The sequence below is a fragment of the Zophobas morio genome, unplaced genomic scaffold, assembly GCF_036711695.1.
Source record: "Zophobas morio isolate AGI-343-1 ecotype UQ-CSIRO unplaced genomic scaffold, CSIRO_AGI_Zmor_V1 ptg000076l, whole genome shotgun sequence".
Taxonomy (NCBI): Eukaryota; Metazoa; Arthropoda; class Insecta; order Coleoptera; family Tenebrionidae; genus Zophobas; species Zophobas morio.
In genome coordinates this window covers 3443582-3464109 of record NW_026972181.1, presented here as the reverse complement: position 1 = coordinate 3464109, position 20528 = coordinate 3443582, and the positions used below count along the sequence as shown (strand labels likewise).

The following is a 20528-nucleotide window of genomic DNA, read 5'->3' as shown; positions in this document are numbered from 1 at the left end:
TATACTTAAATAATAAAAAAAATACAAGAAAATAAAATAATACCTAATACCCTATAACTAACGCCTCTCCTTCTTTCCGGAGTCCAACACGGCGTCCTCACTTAGAAAATGGGGTGGGGCGGGGCGGCTAGTTGACCTTCGTCCAAACTTCACACATAAAAACCTTTCCACGCCAAGAGCGCAAAAAGATGGCAACACGTAGAAACGAGGAGGAAAAAAAAACCCAATGGTAAAAGTAATGCGAAAAAGAAAAAGAAAAAGGCCTGAAAAGAAGATTGACTAAATTTTCGATCCAGAACCCAATCCAGTAATTACCTCTGATGGTGTGCGGCCTTAAAGTAGATTTTCGGGGGTCTCAAAAACACAGGACACACGTCCTCGTTCCCAAATGCGGTGGCCTCAAATCGTCTCTAACGCAATTTGGAGAAGAGTAATGCCACAACTGGCTAAAATAAGGGCTCTACCTCCAAAAATGGCCCCTTCGCACTGGATACCCTGAAAACACTTGCACCCGTTCCCAACGACTCGAAAAATCAAAATGGAGTCCCTCCTGGTTTTTTTTTTCCTTTCTGTGGCATGCGCGGTCTGAAATACCCAAATTGATTGAGGGAGGGGAAAATATCGAAACCCCGAATCAATGAGAGCTGTCAACTAACCTCACAAACTCATGTAAATAAACAAAATCAACCAAAATCGTATCAGCCTATTTGTTTAAATCTCTCCAGTAGGAAATATTGGGTCTGAAACTATGCTCCACTATGATCACCAGGAAATCTCCAGCCTTATTCGCTTATTCCCAAAGGTGAATTACTCCGTAGTGTTGCCGTTACGGAAGGGAAGTTAGTTAGCTCTCCTTCTTGGTCAAAATCCACCGGAAGGAACCCTGGTCCCCTCGCTTAATTGGTGTTCTGGATTCTGGATTCTTAATTTATGGGGGCTGACCGTAGCCAGCCGGCACTTAGGCCTCGCCTTTGGGCCCATTGTACCTTCCCCAAGTCCATATCAGGGTGTTTTCCCGCTCCTCTACTCGTCAAGCCACCCAACTGCTTGAATGTACTTGAGTAATGCAGAGGGTGGAAACTCCCTGATTTTTGCCATACTAGGCCAGATGTCCCCTAGTATGGATTCCCTGTAGGAGGCTAGGGCTGGACACTCACGAAGAATGTGCTCAGCTGTTTCCTCTTCTTCATTGCATCCACGACAGATTGGGTCTGTTACCACCCCTATCGTATATAGATGTTTGTTAAACTGGTAATGTCCCGTAAGGAATCCTACCAGTTTACGCAGTTTGTCCCTTGAAAGTGAGAGATAAAATTTTGTCAACTTACGGTCTGGTGTCGCCATACAAGCTCTACTATGCCGACAGCTGCTCAACTTCACCCATATCTGCTCATGGCGTCTCTGGGTATATTGCTTTACGAGTTCGTTCGAGAGGGCGACCGAAGGCGTGATTGCCGGTTCGGGTCCCCAGAAGGGCATGCGCGCGACTCGCTTCGCCATCTCATCTGCCCTCTCGTTTCCTTCGTTGCCACTGTGTCCTTTGATCCAACAAAGTTCCACACTATTCCTCTGCGTTACATACTTTAGCGTTTGTCTGCACTCCCAAACCAGCCCGGACCGAACCATACAGCTGTCCAGGGCTAGTAGTGCAGACTTGCTGTCAGTAAGTATGCGTATTGATTTGTTGCCGATTTCACGTTCAGCAATGATTCTAGCTCCCAGCATTATTCCCATCAGTTCTGTTTGTAAGACAGACGTGTGGGTGCCGAGAGGTACACTGATTTGTGCGTTCAGTTGTTCGGAGTAGATGCCGGCTCCTGAACCACTATCTGTTTTGGCACCATCGACATAGATATCTATGTCGGCTCGTCCTTCTGAATTATCATTCATTGATATTCTATATGTCTTCTCATATATTAATTTTGTGCCCATTCGGTCACAACCCATCCTTAACAAGGGTATTCTGTTGAACGCCTCCGTTAAGATCCGAGTGTGCTTCGTTGTGCGGCCTTGCTTGTTCCATACTCCCAGAGAGTGAAGTCTTAGAGACGTCGTCATTGCCGCTTCCTCTATGTAAAGGTTAAGAGGTGCTAAGCAGAGAAGAGTCTCCAGAGCCGCTGTGGGAGTGGTCCTCATTGCTCCTGTAACACTGAGACACGCCATTCTCTGAACGTGTTCAAGTTGCAGGGCTGTTGTTTTTTGTCTGGCTCTGGGCCACCAAACTAAAGCTCCATAGCACAGCATCGGTCTGACTATTGCCGTGTAGATCCAGAGGGCGATCTTGGGATTTAAACCCCACGACCTTCCCACCACCCTACGACATTGCCAAAGAGCCGAGCGTGCTTTTTCTGCTTTATCATCTACATGCTTCTTCCAATTCAGTCGCCAGTCCAATACAACTCCCAGGTATTTGACTTCGTCCGAAAGTTGAAGCGTTGTGTTAAATATTTTTGGCATCTGTATTGTACCAATTTTCCTTTTCCTGGTGAACGGGATTAGTTTCGTCTTTTCTCCATTAACGGAGAGGGTATGTCTGCTGCACCATTCCTCGACTATTTTTACTGCAGCTTGCATTATCTCACATAATGTATCTGCGTTTTTTCCTGTTAGCAGAATGACTAGATCGTCCGCGTATCCAATTGTGTGGTAGCCAAGATCATTGAGGCGTCGTATCAGGCTGTCAACGACAGTATCCCACAGTACAGGAGAGAGAACTCCTCCCTGAGGACATCCCCTGTCTACAACAGCCTCGATCTCAGTGCCACCTACATTAATCATTACTTCCCTGTTCCTCAGCATACTGGCCACCCACCTACTTAGGGTGGGGTCCACGTCGTTCTCTCGTAGGGCTAGCTCTATGCTTTTGAAGGTCGTTTTATCAAACGCTCCTTCAATATCCAAAAACATTCCTAAGGTGAAGAGTTTGTTCTCCGTCGCCCAGTCTATACGGTTTACAACTGTGTGTAGGGCCGTATCGGTGGATCTTCCTTGGATGTAGGCATGTTGGTTCGGATGTAGAGGTTGCTTGCTCAAAGCAGTCTCCCGAATCTCTTTTTCGCTTAGTCTTTCTAGCGTTTTCAGCAAGAATGATGTTAAGCTAATTGGTCTGTAGGATTTAGCCAAGGTGTAATCTTGTCGTCCTGGCTTAGGTATAAAGATAACCTTTACTTTTCGCCATGCATTCGGTATGTAGCTGAAAGCCAGACACGCCCGAAGCATTGGCAACAAAATAGGGCGTAGTCTGCTCATTCCCCTCTGCAGGAGGGCGGGATAAATACCGTCAACTCCTGGAGATTTGTATGGGGAAAAGCTGTCCACTGCCCATTCCAGTCTTGCCTCCGTGACTACCTTTGCAGCCAGCGCCCAGTCCTTCGGGGAAGGTTGAGTACCGACTACATCCCTTTTGGAATGGGAGGTAGTCCTTGTGCTGCCTGGAAACATGGTCTGCAGCAAAAGTTCTGCGGACTCTTCTAAGGTGGCTGTAAAGGTGCCATCTTCTTTCTTTAGGAAACCTAGTTGATGTGTGTGGTCCTTCGAGAGAACTCTCTTCAGCCTTGCGGCCGAAGCAGTCGACGTTATGTCGCTGCAGAAGGATCTCCACGTTTCCCGTTTCCTCTTTCTTAATTCTTTCTTAAACTCTTTCCGATGCTCTTTATAGGCTTCCCAGTCTTCAGTTTTCTTAGTGTTTTTTGCTCTATTGAAAAGTTTTCTTAGCCCCGATTGAAGTAGGCTGAGCCTTCGGTTCCACCATGGTGTACCTTTGCCCAGACCTTCCTTCTTTAGGGGGCAACTTTTCTCATATGCTGACATTAGAGAATCGTTGATAATGGTCAAGGCTTTCTCTATGTCTTCTGTCGATCTGTATTCTGTTGGTATAGACTGCACGGAGGTCCCCAGTCTGTCGTCCAGTTCTTCGTTGTATAAAGCCCAGTTCGTCAGCCTAGGGTTCCTGTACGTCTTTATCTCCATGTCTATACATTTTGATGTATACATGATCCATCTATGGTCTGACACTGACGCCTCTTTAGAGACGTGCCATCCCATTATATATTGTGAGATATCCCATGTAGCCAGTGTAATATCTATTACTGACTGACTACGTGATGTTACGAAAGTTGGTTCGCAGCCTCGGTTGAGAATCTCTAGATTTGTTGATAAAAGATATTCAGCTAGTGTTCTTCCTCTATCATTAGTGTCTTTGCTCCCCCACAACAGACAGTGGGCATTCGCATCGGCACCGATGATGAGGTTTATATTTCCGGTATCACAGTGTTCCACCAAGTTCGCCATTTCCCATGTTGGACATGGTTCCTGTGCTCCCTGTGGTAAGTACACGGATGCTATTACCAGTTGCTCTTCGCCTCTTCCTATGTTACACTTAACATTTACCGCAGTCACATCCCTGGAGCTGACCTGAGGTAGGAGGACGGCTTTAATTTTCCTCGGAATGTAAACGCATGTCCTTGGAGATTCTATTGTGGTACCTGAAACAACAGTGCCATTTAAATTGCTCAACCCTGCGATCCTGGATTTTACTATCCATGGTTCTTGGATTATTGCTATAGTGTTCTGCATCTTGTCTAGACGACGACACAAAACAGTCGTCGCCATGCGACAATGCTGCAGGTTAATCTGAATGAAATTTATCTGCTGCAGCGCCATCTCTGCAACCAAAAATCCCATAATTGTCCTAGGAGACACGACGCACATGTCTCAGGCGGGCCGGCCCCCACTGGTAGAGGCTTCACCCCCTGGGGTTTCTACCTCTTCCATAGGGGTCCGCCCTTCCTGAGCCGACGCCTCGTTCTCCTTGAGTTTCAGGTTGAAAGAGGACAGCATATAATTGATTGTGCCCTCTCTCTCCCTGATTATCTTGGCCTCTTCCATCCCAAGACCAAACACAAAGAGGTTGCCTGGAGAGGCAGCCTCGGGTTTGGCCTCGCGATGGAAAAGAAGCCATTTTTTGACGTGGGCCCATTGGTTCTGACCCTCCAGGCGGCGAAGTACGACTCCTGCGTCCACCGGTGGTCCCGGTATCCACAGGGTCGCCCTCACCAGCCTTGGTAGCTCAGCCAAGGGGACCACGTTAAGTTGTGCGCCCTCCCACAAGGGTGTTAGGGAGCGCACTGTTTGTTGTAGCCATTTCAGGGACAACTCGTCTTCACAGGTTATCCTTAGGATTTCCCCTGTGTACTTCATGCCCCTGAAAGTGGCTGCTTGTCTGCCCGATGCCAAGCACTGGTCAAGTTGCCTGTCCAGCGCTCCCATCAGGCCCTTTTGTACTATCTCCACCTGGTCAGCAGTCAGCTTACCAAGTGGATGCTGCACATCAATCACAGCTACACGGAGATGACTTGCAGCCGCCTCCCTGTAGCTCTGTTCTCTAGAGGTAGTCTCCTGCCTCCTCATCCTCTTTTGCTTTTCAGCTGCCGGAGGTGTGGAGGTTGAAGACCTCACTCTCTTCTTTGACCCTGAGGTCTTTTTCCCCGCGGGTTGTTTAGGGTTGGCTATCGTAGCCTGCCCTTTACCCTTGGGGTTTATCCCGGAGGAGGATGGACCCGGTTTCGGCGGGTCGGTATTCGCCGCCTCCGCCTGCAAACGAGCCTTCCTCCGCCTTTTTACCTCAGCCCCGCAGATTCGCTTCCTCCTAGGAGGCTACGACCCCACATTGGCCGGGTTTTCTGTTTGAGGTGCACCCGCAGGCACTTCCTCAGTGGTTTTTGTATTTTTATTATTTTCCATGATCTGGATTTTTGATTTCGTCCTCCTGCGTCCCCACCCACCACGGAGTCCAACAAGGGGACGTCGAACTTCGACGTCAGGGCTAGCAGAAGGATATAGCCCCCAGGGAAGCTCATCCTGCAGTACGCAGCCTCAACTAGTGAGGTTACTCATGCTCAGACTACACTTCCCCCAAGGACTCACCCTGTCGGCGGTCTGACCCGACGACACAGCCGATTGATCTGAGATGGGTTAGTCTCGACCTCCCGTTTTGGTGGAAATCCAGGCCAAAGAGGCGTGTTGCCCAGCCTTGGTGACACACTGCACCAAGGGGGGCTCAACCTCCAGGATTCCTTCATCCCACCTTACGGGTCTCCACGCACGGCACAAACACGCGGGAGCTTGTCCGCGGGGCTGTTTTGACGACCCCACACCAGGGGTTTAATCCCGGGGGGGCACGTTTATTTCCAGCCCTCCTCTACTGAACCGCCTTCGCGGCCGTCTAAGCCGACAACCACCAAGGCATGTCCAAGCAAGACGAGCCTCAGCCCTAACCTACATATCTGGAGAAGGGAAAAATCCAGGTCGGACTTCCACCACCCCCAGGAGTGTTTAGTTCCGGGGGGCATATCCGCCCTCCCCAGACCTCCCTTCCCCAGACAATGCCGGTCTCCCCCTATCCGCAACCCTGGGGACGCGCCTGATAGGTAGCTCAACCCACAGGGCTTAGGCTTAATTGGTGTTATGCCGATTCCTATTTTTATCCGTCGCCTTCGACGCTGGTTCAGAAATTGAACCTACAGCTACTTCGCCACTTATCGGTCACTCTGGACCCTGATTTTACCCAAACTCAAAGGGAATTATCGCGGGCGAACGCTGCTACGAATCGACGTGTACTCGCTCGGAGTGTCGAAGGGAAAAAGGGATCCAAGGGAGGGTATTCTATGAAGGGATCGACGAGTCCGCCGAATCGAAGAAATTATCGACGCGCTTAAAGACATGCGTGGTACGCCCTAAAATACTCGCATCGTTTACAGGGTCGCGTTATATACAGGTGCTATGTGAACATATATATATTAAAATATGTTACAGTACCCTTGCATACTAATTGAATGCTAAATTCTCTACCCACCAATTTTGGAAATAAAGATTACCATTTGACTCCAGAAAAAGTATATTTAGGAATTTTGTTTTAGTAGAGAAAATTAACGGAAAATAGGTTTCATATTCTGTTGGTTTTGAAAAAATATTTTGTTGCAATATTCTTATCAAGTCAAAACTCGATATTTTGTTATTTTTTTGATTCGAAGAATATTGATGCAAAATTTTAGCCCATTCGGAGAAACCCTCAAAAACACCCCCAAAACAACCTTGCAGACTGAGGGTTAAAAATGCTCCAATCAAGTCAAAACTCACTAATGTTAAATTTAATTAATGTCACCTTTTCAGAGCACCTATCTGTGACTCGATTAATATCAATTAATATCGCAGACTTTACACTCAGTACAAGATTTCAAAACCAATTAAAATAGTAGTATAGCAAAATCATTACCTCTAATTTGGAGCTTGATTTTATTACAACATTTTGGTAATAAAAACTTGCTACTTGGGTAGTGTATTATAAATAAAACCAAGTTGTTAGAATAAATTAATTTATATATTACTTTTTTTAACAAATTTATATGGAAGGTACCACTAAAAAAACAAAAATAAAAATTCAACGCTTTTGCTAAATATAATTATGAATATGAGAATGGTTACTAAAATATATGCATTAAAATAAAATTATAAAAGGTAACAAGACAATATTTTTCATAATTAACAATGCATATTAAGATCATTGGGTGATGAACTGATGACGCAGTTGTTGTAGGAATTAGCTCGGTTTGCGCGAAGGTGGAGATAACACGACGACCGTCGCAACGAATCTTAACCAATTAAAAACTCTAGTAAATTTGCTGCTGCTGCTTTTATAATGCATTCTTATGAAATTATTTTTGTTTTATGCCCAGTATCCTACAAACGCTTTCGAGCACGCCACTGGAACAGCCAGTTTCTCTGAGGACCTGGAAGAACCATTTATGACCCTAGCAGAAAGCGCGGTACCAGGCATTTTTTCAAACTATCTTCCCTCCTCTCATTCTACCTCTATGGTGCGCACCTACTTTAGAAATATGTATTGTCTCTTTATATGTGTCTGAAATTTTTCTGCTACTTGTACTTTATATGAATGTGAACTATGAATCATTTTTATAAGTTGCTTCAAGGTGACTAAAATTTAACAGTATAATTTTTTGTGTAAAGAACTCAGCAAGTGGTTACTTTCGACTCAATTGGAGTATTTTTAAGCTCCAGTATGGAAGATTGCTTTGGGGTACTTGTTAAGAGCAGCTTAAAAAAGGCTGTTTTTTTTCGCATTATCACTTCTCGTATAGATAAAAACTAAACACTAAGTTTCGATTTGGTAATATTTTTAAGGCCCAGTCTACAAGGTTGTTTTGGGGGTAGTTTTTAACGGTTTCTCCGAACGGGTTGAAATTTTGCATCAACAATCTTCGCATTGAGAAATAAGCAAATGTTGCGTTTTGATTTGATTGTAGTACTTTTAACCTCCAGTCTGCAGTCTGTTTTGAGGGTAGTTTTTAAGGATCTTTCCGAACAGGTTAAAATTTTGTGCCAACAATCTTCGTATTGAGAAATGAGCAAATGTCGAGTTTTGACTTGATTGGAGTATTTTTACGGTTTGTATAACGTGCACTGTCCCCACACGATCAAGTTTCCAACCAATACAACACGATTGTACTGCTGCAGACAGACTCTACTCGCAATAAATTTACCTACATTTTGATATATAAATATCCTGGTAAGCAGATGAGCGCAATTACTAATATCAATTTACCTGTTTGCACGGGGCTACCAGGTAAAAGGGAACAGACAAAGGTAGGCAACCGATCGACTGCATATAGCAGATGTATAATTTCAATTAGACTATGAGTCATTTGGCAACCAAGACAGTCAAATTTGAAAAAAATAATACTTTTTTATAATTTTAATTAATCATAGCCATGAACATTTTTTTATGGCAACCTTATTGATACACCTTCACAAACATATTTTATTTTTTAAAATATAATTTTCACCTGGTTATCAAATCTGTGAAGGTCGTTCTTACTTGGGATCCTCTACTAATGTAGAAAGAATGAAGATCTGCCAAAACAGCAAAAAATTAGTTTTTTGAAACATGACATCGACAATTCTCTAAGCCATGTTTTTGGAGAACACAAATAATGTCAGCAGCTAAAATATTTTTGTAACGAAAGTTATAATCCAAGTAATACTACGATTATATCAAAACTAAAATCAACAGGTAAAAAGGGTATTTTATAAATTTTTCTCATTCACTCCTTATAATTGTGTTTATTTTAGAATTATATGGAAAATTATTAACTTACAAAAATTACCTCACTAGACATGCTGATAGTCTTATTTATAATGTAAATAATAACATTGTAGAAAAATTTAATTCCGTAATTGCGAAGTTTATTGGAGGCAAACGAATTAATTACTGCAAAAGAAGATCTTATCAAAGCAGATGTGCTCCTGCTGTTGTCGGCCACAATACGGAAAGACCAATTTATCTTATGCGAAAGCATTTAGGCCACGGAATTAGTTCAGAGAAATTTACTAAACAACTTGAACTAAGGACCATTGAAAAAAATGAAAAACGGAAAAAAACGTCGACAGCTCGTAAAAGGTTGTTTTACACCAACCGAGACACATAAGGGACACAAATTTTATGGAGAAAACTGTGAAAATCCAGATATGTTAGAAGAGAAATTTTTGAAAGCCAAGACAGAATTCTTGGAAGCTTTGCAAAAAAAAAAAAAATAGAAATTGTTACCAGACATCAGCAAGATAGTGATGATTGGAGAAAAAGACTAACTGCGTCAAAATTTGGCGAAGTATGCAAAATGAGGGAGACCACAAGCTGCAAGATCATGGTCAGTAATATAATTTACTCGAGAGAATTTTTTAGTAGGGTATGCCAGTATGGTAAGGACAATGAAGCTGCAGCTAAAGAATCAGTCGAAAAAATCATTGGCAAAACAATTAGACCCTGTGGATTATTTATTGATGAAGAATTTTCTTTTCTTGGTGCATCACTAGATGGGATGATTGAGGATAAGAACATTTTAGAAATAAAGTGCCCTTGGTCTGCCAGAAATGTAACACCAGAGGAAGTTGTTAAAAGGAAATTTCTTTCTTTCTGTAATAATTCCACCGGAGAAGTAAACCAAAACCTTAACTGGGTCTACCAAATTCAGGGGCAGTTACATATCGCCAAGAAAAGTTACTGTGTTTTTGCAGTGTGGACTCCATATGGAGTTAAAATAGAAACTATTTTTCGAGACGACGACGTCTTTTGGTTAACAAAAATAGAAACCAAATTAAAGGCATTTTATTTAAATTGCTTGCTCCCCGAACTGGTGGAGCCTAGAAGACCTAGAAATATGCCAATAAGGGATCCAGGATATATAGAGGAAGCAACAACAGAAAACAAGAAAAGAAAACAACTTTAAAGGAATTGGAGAATAAACTGAAGACATTTTTATTGACCATCGTACCATATACTGTAGAAGACTTCCCCTATAGTGAAATTCAATGGAGGTTTTGGTTTACTTTTAATTATATTTTAATTCGTGTGTGATTTGTAATACATATATTTTGTGTAATTTGTGACGTTGCCGTGTAACAGAATTGATGGCGAAATATATGTTATGTTATGTTATATTATAAAAACTTAAAATATTAAAAAAAAGATAAATAGAACTCCTTACTTATGTTGATGTTGTTATTTCTGTCTTATTTTAGTGCTGGTTTCATCGTTATGGCTATTATATGTTTTTAAATATTATTTTTATTATTTGTCGAAAATTTTATTTTAAGATATGGAGTTCCTAAAATAATATCCATTGATCAAGGAACTGAATTTATTTCAAGTACAATGAATGAAGTTTGCAGTTTGCTAAAAAAAATCATTCAACAGCATATCATCATGAGTAGAGAGCGGATTTTATGAAATTTGCATATCCGTTATTTTTTGCATATAAGTCTTGATATTTAATTTGTGAACGAATCATGCTAATTAAAAATGAATACAGCTGTAAAAAAATTGCATATTTGCATATATTTGCTTTCTGCTGCATATTTTACGTAACGGGTGCATATTTTGCATTTTTATCAATTTTTGTGCTACTTTGAAATAAAAAATGATTGTCATTCTATCGACATTTATCTAGAAAGACGAAATTTCATTAATCATATCGCAAATATTGTCCTGAGGTTCAAATAACTAGGAAAGGTTTGGATTTTATGGTAGTTTGGAGAAACCACTGGGTGTTAAGCCATCCTTCCAGATAAAATCGCGCCCTAATTACTTTTGGAAATAAGTTCATTCCCAACATTTTTATTCGTTCTTTCGGTGTATTAATGGTATGTTTTGTGGTGCTCGGAGGGACATTATCCTATTATTTTTCATTTTTCTAGACCGGTAAGTTCGCAGTTTTTCGATTTAGAAATACATACTAGAGAATCACAGGAAAAACTTTTTGTTACAATATTTCGAAAAATATTTAAAAACAAATTGTTACCAAAATAGTAATTAAACAGTTGATTACTACTATTTTTTAATTTGTTCTGTTTGTATTTATTTTTTAGTAAAAGTGTGATCTATGTGTTAGAGTGATTTATGTGGTAGTGAGATGTAATTGAACACTTTGCAATGTGATTTATGTATTTTTTGTAATAAAACGTAAGCTCGGGAAGCCTGTTTTTGTGATTTGTAAATAAATTTAGGTCGCTTATTGAGCTTTTTTTAAATTTTTGGAGCATATGCAACTGCATATCTCTGCATATATTAAGAAAGTTACTGCATATTTGCATAAATTTGGTGCATATCATATGATCATATTTCCCAAAATTTTGCTGCATATTTTCCGCTCTCTAATCATGAGAGTATAGGCGTTTTGGAAACTTCACATAAAGTTTTAGGTGCATATTTAAGAACCATGTGTACTAATCAGACAACAAACTGGAGTTTTTGTATACCTTATTGGTGTTTCAGTTATAAAACAACTGTTCATACTAAAATTCAGCACACGCCTTTTGAATTAGTATTTGGTAAGATACATATCTTACCAACTTCCAACGCATTTAACTACATACGTAGATCCTTTGTATAACTTTAATAGTTATCCATTAGAATTGAAGTTTAGGTTACGAGCTCATTTAGATATTAGGAATAATTTAATCTATACTTATATAATAAAGCTGAAACTTTTGTTTATTTGAACACGCTTATCTAGAGAAACTACTGGTTCAAATTCAAAAAATCTTTTTGTGTTGGATAGTCCATGTATCATATCTACATATAGGCTATATAACATCACGCTACGATCATTAGGAGCGAAGTAGCAATGAAGAATTCGGAAAAACGGGAAAATTATTCCTCCTTTGACAGCTTCCGTTACTTACGCTGCTTAAACGGTTAAAGTTACGTAAAAATCATGTATGACGAAATTGTTCCCCTCTAAAAGTTCTAAAGAAAAGTCCGCGACAGCATATGTCTATCTTTTAAGGTCAAGTCAGTCTAACCTTTTTTATGGTAATGAAATTTGTTCTAAAATAATGCATTATGTATAAAATTCTCGCGTCACAGTGTTTGTAACCGAACTTCTCCGAAATGGGTTGACCGATTTGTATGAAATTTTTTATATATATTCGGTAGGTCTGACAATAAGTTGTAAACTATTTTTTAAACCCCTAAGTGATAAGGGTGGCCCACCCTAAAAAATGTTTGTCTATTTTTTGGACAAAATTTTTTATTTTTATTTTTTTAAGATTTGGCATCAACAAATACATATAACCCTAAATTTTTACCTTTCTACCACCAACCCCCATTTTTTAAACGTCTATAAAATAAAAATCAATTGCTGTTCCTGTTAGTCTCGCTAAAACTCAAAAACGGCTTGACCGATTTAAAAATGTTTTTATATTACGGGGATGGTTTATAACTAAAAAAAAATAAGGATAACTTAAAAGAACAGTTAAAAAATAAAAAAATTCTAAAAATTTTGTATGGGAATCGCCACTTCGAATTAATTTCAATAGTTGGCGTTTCTGACGTACCTGTCGTCTAACTGACGTGTCATACAAAACTAATTCTTCCGTGCGATTGTGAAAAGTATATTGCATTTCAAATCGTTCTTTGTTTTTTCGTAAAAAAAAACGTCGTTTATTTTAAGAAACGTCTTGGTTAAAGTGAATTTAATTACACATTGCGAAAGTTTCTTATTCATTTTGATCTGCCATTCTTTTTACCTATATTCACTTTGTTGGTTTCGACAAAACCTCAAACTTTACCGTTATTCGAGGATTTAATTTGAAGTTTTCAATATTTTAAAATTCTCAAGACAAAATTTACAGATTTGATTACCTGTGAAAATAATTCTGTCGAGAAGACGACAAGCTCACATAGGTCCGCGAAGTCAATCAAATATGCGACGAACTACCTCAGGTGCAAACCGCAATGATTTATTTCATGGGTAATTCGGATATGGAAGTTGATCAGCGTTGTGCTCATAATCAACATAATCAAACATTGAAGCGAGACATTGGGTGGTATGAATAAAACTGAGTAGTTACTCATATTCGAAGTACGAAGTACCTACTTCATTATTACTCTTATATACCTGAGCATCTACTCTATGTACTGAGTACCTACTTGTAAACATTGTATCTCCCCGGACACAAACTGAACATCTACACGTTTTGTGAGCATTTAATCTAGAAATGAGCATCGGCGTGGCAAATAACTGAGCTGTCTGTAAAGCAGCTTAGAAAACCAGTAGGATCGTAAGAGTGAATTTTAACTAAACATGGTGACTTTCATGAACGTGGAACGTCGTCAAAAGGTGCATTCAGTTTGAAAAGCACATTAGGAGCAGGAATATCGAAAACTTTTCAAGTAATTAACTTTTATTTATGCATAAATTGTGCAGTGCGTTTTTTCTAACACTGGCCATAAAGATTCCCATCTCAAGGTGTCTACCCCATGCTAACTTATATTTTGGTGACTTGATTTTTGCCTTGATGTCACTGTTGTCCTTTTTTGTTGTATCGAGATGCTACTTGAGCATCAACTGTTACTTACTGAAATATTAATATCATCTAGAAAAACTAGAAATATTTTGATTTGATATTCGAGTAGATACCTCGTATTTCGCGTATGAGCATCTACCGAGTTTTATTTATATCAACCATTGTCAAAAAATTGATCGAACGTTGTTTCGACAGAACTTCCTTCGCACCAAAAGTACAATGAAACCTGTTCAGCATTTTCGAGTTGAGTCTGTTCTTCACACAATTTTGTGATGACCTAATCAACATTTACTATCAACACGTATACCACCTTGGATTGGTGCAGTGTAATACTAAAAATAACTGTATTATATTCCCAAAATTATCTGCGAAAATCGAGTGAGATATTCCATTAATTTTTTGGGGGGAATAAATACATATTCTTAACAATTTACCATGCTTACAATAACTTTAAAACGTCTGCAAGATCTCAAAGTTTCATTTTTGCAACTCTTGAGTTATTCACTAAAATAAATTGACTGATACATATATTTTTTTGAGTCACTGTAAAAGCAGATCTAAAAAATATGAATGCAATGATAAATTACGAAAATATACTGATGATATTTTCCACATTTTAGATAGGATTTATTCGGCAAAATCTTGACATGACGTCTTCAAGGTTTTGGGCTTGATAAACAGATATATTTTGATTGAAAACCTACCATGTCAAACAGTAACTTCAAAACGTCTGCAATATTTCAAAATTCAGTTTTGCAATTCTTGATAAAATAAATTGACCCAGTGATTAATTTTTCTGAGACACCGCCCATAAGCAAAACTAAAAAATATGAATGGAATGATAAATCACAAGTATAGTCTCATCCTATTTTGGACATTTTAGATAAGATTCATTTGGCAAAATTTTGGGCTGACGTCATCAATTTTTTGGAGGGGATAAGTAAATATATTTTGAATAAAAATTTATTATGCTTATCATATGTTTAAAACATCTGCAAGATTTCAAAGCATTCGATTTTGCAGATTCAAAATTAAATTGTAGGTGAAACGGAGTTCACGGGGTCAGCTAGTTACAAATAAAATTAAAAGAAAACAGGTGTGTGATCAAAATGTTAGGTCAGCGAAATATGAGAAAGACGATTTAATCTTAATCAAAAAAGAAACAGGTAAGAATAATTTTAGTGCAGTTTTTGAACGACCTTTCAAAGTGATAAGGGACCTATCGCCAAGTTAGTTGTACATAAAAACAGAACAAAGAGGTGGGGAAACTGTAGCCATTATTAATTGTGGAAAGACGTGCACTTTAACATATGATTTATTGATGTTATGTACATGTCAATATATACTTAATTATGAAAATATTTATGTTATTTGCGACGCGTACTCGCTGACATGTTATTGGTGACTGGTCACAAACTACCTACTCTAGTAGGTGGTTTGTGTGACTGGTCGTCAGGTCGTCAGCCACCCATTCGTCCAGGAGGGCGGTGATGAATAATTTTGGGGGTGGTACCTATCGACCGAGAGCTCCGGGTAATTCCACACAAGGGGTATTATAATGCTAGAATAAGTAATTCTTTTGTGACATTGACATTAGATATCTTAACATACATAATTGTTTACGAGTGTATTGTTTCTTGATGGTGCATATATATAGCATGTGTTGAAACTGAATCTTGTAACTATTAGCCTAATAGTAAAAATACATAAACAAAAAAATATATGTATTTACAAATATTTTTTTTTAAGAAATCCCGGAAGGTGTAGTGGAATAGATAAATACCTAGTCAACAAGTAATGTGTAAAAGAGAGAGTGAATGATTAGACTAGTGAATTTTCCCAAATTAATTATTTCACTTATATAATGCATCTTTTTTAAAAGTGGCCATGGGGATTCCTATTCTAAAATTTAGACCCCACGTTAACTTTTGTTAGGGTGAAAACTCAGAGATGATTTGCGGTGAAAATGACGTTGGGTTTTACTTTAATTTTCAGTACTACTTTTGGCAGTAAATTGTTAATTTTTGCTTTAAAAAATAAAAATTATTTTGATTAAAAAAATATGGTACATTATAGGTTTTGACTTATCACTTTGACTTGTCATTTTGGACAACATAATTTGAATTTAATCATTCAGTACTTTCACTGCAGATTTTAGAAGTGAAACAGAATGATGGAATTCAAACATAAATGATGAAAATAAAAGATAATTTCACTGAAATTGCGTTTTTGATGTCCACGATCGAGAAAACCTGTGTTTATAAAACTGCCATGAAAATTTTAAATTGTTTTAAAAATGGGACGATATAGGAATGCTGAACCAAAATTTGGTGCAATTTCTCTGTTGTCGATAGACTTTTTATGTATCCGTATGTGTCTATTAGTGACCATTTCCATTTTTTTAAGCGTGTACTGCGACATGTTGACGAATTTGGGTCACTAAAATCCAGTAATCGAACGACCAATCACATTCTAGAACCGTCTGTTTCTACATGGCTGCCTACAATATTTTCGACAACAATATCCAAATAATTTATTTATTTTTTTTAATATCCTTTAATTTAAAGCATAACCTTTGCTAAAATCTCCAAAAAATTACCCACATTACATTCTGTAAAAATGTCAACTCTGAATATTTACTTAGACATAATTTAACATGGGGTATAATAATATGGGAATTCCTATGGGCACTTTTAAAAAAGATGCACTGTATAGAGCTTAACTTAGACTTAACAAAACAGCATGTTATTAAAATATGTGTATTATGAGTTGCATAATCGTGTCCCGTCTTTTATGAAATACAGTATAGGGTGTTGGAAATAGACGATATCGTGCGAGTAACAGCGTCAATACCATACGCGGTACCGGCGACACTTCCAAGAGTACCGATCGGGCGTGTGCGCGAGCACGGCTGCAATACGCGATCTAAATGATCTGATACGACACCTGGTGTCAAAAATGTGCACTACTCAGGAGCATAGTGAAAGATGAAAATACTGTTGGTTGTACAGTGAAATTTCGTTGTTTTATGTTAAACCAACAAAATTAAATAAGTTGGTCCCAGTATTCCTGAAAAAATGACTGTTAACAATACAAATTGTTGTGTTTTTCGCTGCCATAGCAAAAACAATAGAAACAGTGGGCTCTCTTTTCATAAATTCCCCATAAAAAACAAGTCATTTGTTTAAATGTTATGAACAGGTAAGTATTCATATCAACAGTAAATTTAGTTTAATCAGTATTTAACTAAATTGTTTTTGATTATCAGTATAATATGTATATATATATTATATTTTTAGGTTAGGAATCAGGGAAAAAAATGGACAGATATAAGACTTGGATGGTAAAGCTAAATATGGGAAAACCAGCAACAAAGCACATGAAAGTGTGTTCACTACATTGTAATCAGGATGATTTCATATTGAGGATTTGATTTGAGGACCCAGGTGGGTTAGTTAGCTTCGTGCTTGCCCACTACACCTTGGGTCGTGGGTTCGATTCCCGCCTTGCCTTTTGGGTGTTGTGTATGTCATGTTTCCTGTAATTGGGCCTCCAGCTTGTTAGAGACATCATAGGATAAAATAAATAAAAATATTACCTGGTAAGTACAGATTTGGGTAAATGTTGTTAATGTATAATAGACAATAAATGAAATATTGTAGATGTAAGTATCATTACTAAAGAATTACTACCTAGAAGGCCCAAAAATCGAGACTTTAAAGCAGTCAGAAGTACAACAATGAGAAAATCTGAAGGTTACATAATTTCAAGTACAGATAGTACTGATGTAAATTGCTTCGACAGCAGTCAGTTACATCAAAAAACTGTTTCAAGTATGTATACATTTGATGATATTTAAAAAAACAGATTATTTTCTAGCATTAGAAATGGAAACCGTGCAGGCTTTGTTACATTTACAAAATTCACAAAAAAAGGATAAAAATATTCAAGTGACAAGTGGAGATTTAGTGGCACCTTTTATAAGTACACTTAAATCTGATAATGATTTAAATACAATGGCTGGAATACCATCCTTTCTGTTATTTAATGCTATTGTTGCAAATTGTGAGATGTTTGGAAAATTCTGTAATAAACATAAATTAAACTTGAAAGAACGTGTTCTGTTAACTTTTATGAAACTGAAAAATACATTTTCTTATGCTGTTTTAGCAGTTTTGTTTAAAACGGTGACAGCAATAACCTGAAATATTATTCATGCTTTATTATTTTATTATTATGCATTATTCCACTCATACATAGTATGAAATGAACACTTAATTTAAAAAACAATAATCGCTATAATTAATAAAGTTTTCACAGAAGTTTTAACACCACATGATTTAGCATGTGTTCACTTAAAAAGTTAAACAAAGGGTTAATAACATGAGAACTACAAAAAAAAACTGACACAAACAACGAAACAGGCTGTAAACTGAACAAATCCACTACAAAAACGCTCGATTTATTAACACAACACACTTTTTTCACACGATGGACACTTAAGACTTGCCATAAAGGATACGTCAAATATGCCTTAGAGCGGCCATGTTGCAGTTAACAGTGGCGCCCCCAACGGTCATTTAGTTCGCGTATAACAACAATGGCTGGTCGGCGGTCATCCGCGCGCGTGTCTGCGTTTAGCGTCCCAATGTATATTCCACTTGTTTTGTTGTAATAAATGTGTTAATCGTTGCCACGGGTTTTTTCGTTCCATGTGCCTGGTATAACGAACAGGTTATGGACCCAGGGGAGACCACGTGCGCGAATTCCAAACAAAATGCAAAGATTTGCACGTGCGGAAAAGTTGAGGTTACGTTCGCCCGCGAAACGGTGAATCGGAAGCTGTGCGCGTCGGCCATCGAGGACTAACACGCGGTGTTAAGTCGGAAACTCGAATTGTATGTGCCGTGATAAACTAGCGTGGACATTTGCGGGTTGTTTTCCTTATTTTTCGAAATCATTTGTGTGGCGGATAAAACGAGATGGCATCAAATTCGGTCAGAATCGAAGCCTTGGGCAAGGACAACTTCGATACCTGGAAATTGCAAATGGTGGCAGACGCCGAAGCCAAAGTTATCGGCGGATAATTCAAATGCTGCAGTTGCAGAATGGGAGAAGAACGACGCTAAAGCATGGTCACACATCATTTTGTCGATCAGCCCGTCGGAGTTAAAGCAGATCAAAAACTGCGGTACGTCTCGCGAAATATGGCTAAGACTAGAGGAGAATTACAAATCAAAAGGACCAGCCAGAAAAGCCACCCTACTGAAAAACCTGATTTTGTGCAAAATGCCTGAAGACGGCGAGGTGCGCGAGCACTTGCGGGAATTTTTCGATTCAGTTGATAAGCTCGGTGATGTGGAGATTGAAATAAATTGTGATCTCCTAGCCGTTTTGTTGCTATACAGTTCGCTCGCGAACTTCTAAATGTTCCGTTGCGCAATCGAATCGCGGGACGAACTTCCCACGACCGAGGTTCTGCGTATTAAATTCATTGAAGAGAGCGACACGCGCATTAACAACAGACGCGGCAATAATTGTCGACTGAACTCCTCGGACGCAATGCTGGCCAAGAACCAGTGGCGTCAGAACGAGAACAAACATGGGGGCAGCACAGAAGGCACGAAACGGAGAGACAGATGCGAGATTCGGTGTTTTAAATTCAAGAAAAAAGGACACAAAGCGGCGGAATGTCGTACCCACAGGGCGAAAATCGCAAACGTCTCCCTGAGCGCCTCGAAAAGTAAGCTAAACCTTCCTAGATGGTGTCTAGACAGTGGCGCGGCTTCGCATATGAGCAACGATTTGCGCGATTTCAAGAAGCTAGAAGAAGTCGCTGAGTTAGAGTTGAGTTTAACCAACAACGAGTCGGCCAAGATCTCCTCAACTGGTGTTGCGTCACTCACAGCCGAATTTTCTGGACAAATCGTAGACATCAGTCTCAATCAAGCATTACATGTGCCCTCCAAGTTGTTATCGGTGAGCAAGATGACAGACAAAGGATGCAAAGTGGTGTTTAAGCGCAACTGCGCGTTTGTATACGGCGCTGACGGTAAAGTTAAGTTAAATCGGCTCTCGTGTCGTGTCAAGAGAACAATTCGAAACTCGAACTGTGGCATCGCCGATTCGGACATTTAAATCTTACAAGACTTGACGAACGCGTTCAACTGCGCAGTAGTGCGCGGACCAAAGCTAAACGAATCTAATAGGGGCGATTTCTCCTGCGAAGTCTGTCACCAAGGAAAGATGACGCAGACTACTTTTCCAAAGATGTCCAAGCGAAGATCGCAGCCCCTGGATTTGGTTCACACAGACATGTGTGGACCAATGCACACTGAGTCTCTTGGTAAGGCAAAATATTTTAATGAATTTATAGATGACCACTCCCGATGGTGCGAGGTGAGATTTTTGCACTCCAAAGGAGAAACCATTGAGAAGGCACGTGAGGTGATTGCCCTCATGGAAAATCAGAAAGGAGTGAGGCTCAAATGCATCCAGTCCGATAATGGCACAGAGTTCGTCAATTAAGAGTTTGATCAGTTGCTGAGGGAAAAGGGTATCTCCATAAGACTGACTGTTCCGTACAATCCAGAACAGAACGGAGTGTCCGAACGTAAAAACAGAACACTGTTAGACATGGCTCGATG

General features: G+C 39.2%; 1 long non-coding RNA gene across 1 annotated transcript; it reads left to right on the top strand.

The window, feature by feature from the left end:
* The first annotated feature begins 16842 nt into the window (after positions 1-16842).
* On the top strand, positions 16843-18050 carry LOC135143787 (uncharacterized). The gene is made up of 4 exons (XR_010282896.1): positions 16843-17082; positions 17181-17482; positions 17544-17714; positions 17761-18050. It is a non-coding gene; the product is annotated as an uncharacterized LOC135143787 (long non-coding RNA).
* Positions 18051-20528: the final 2478 nt, after the last annotated feature.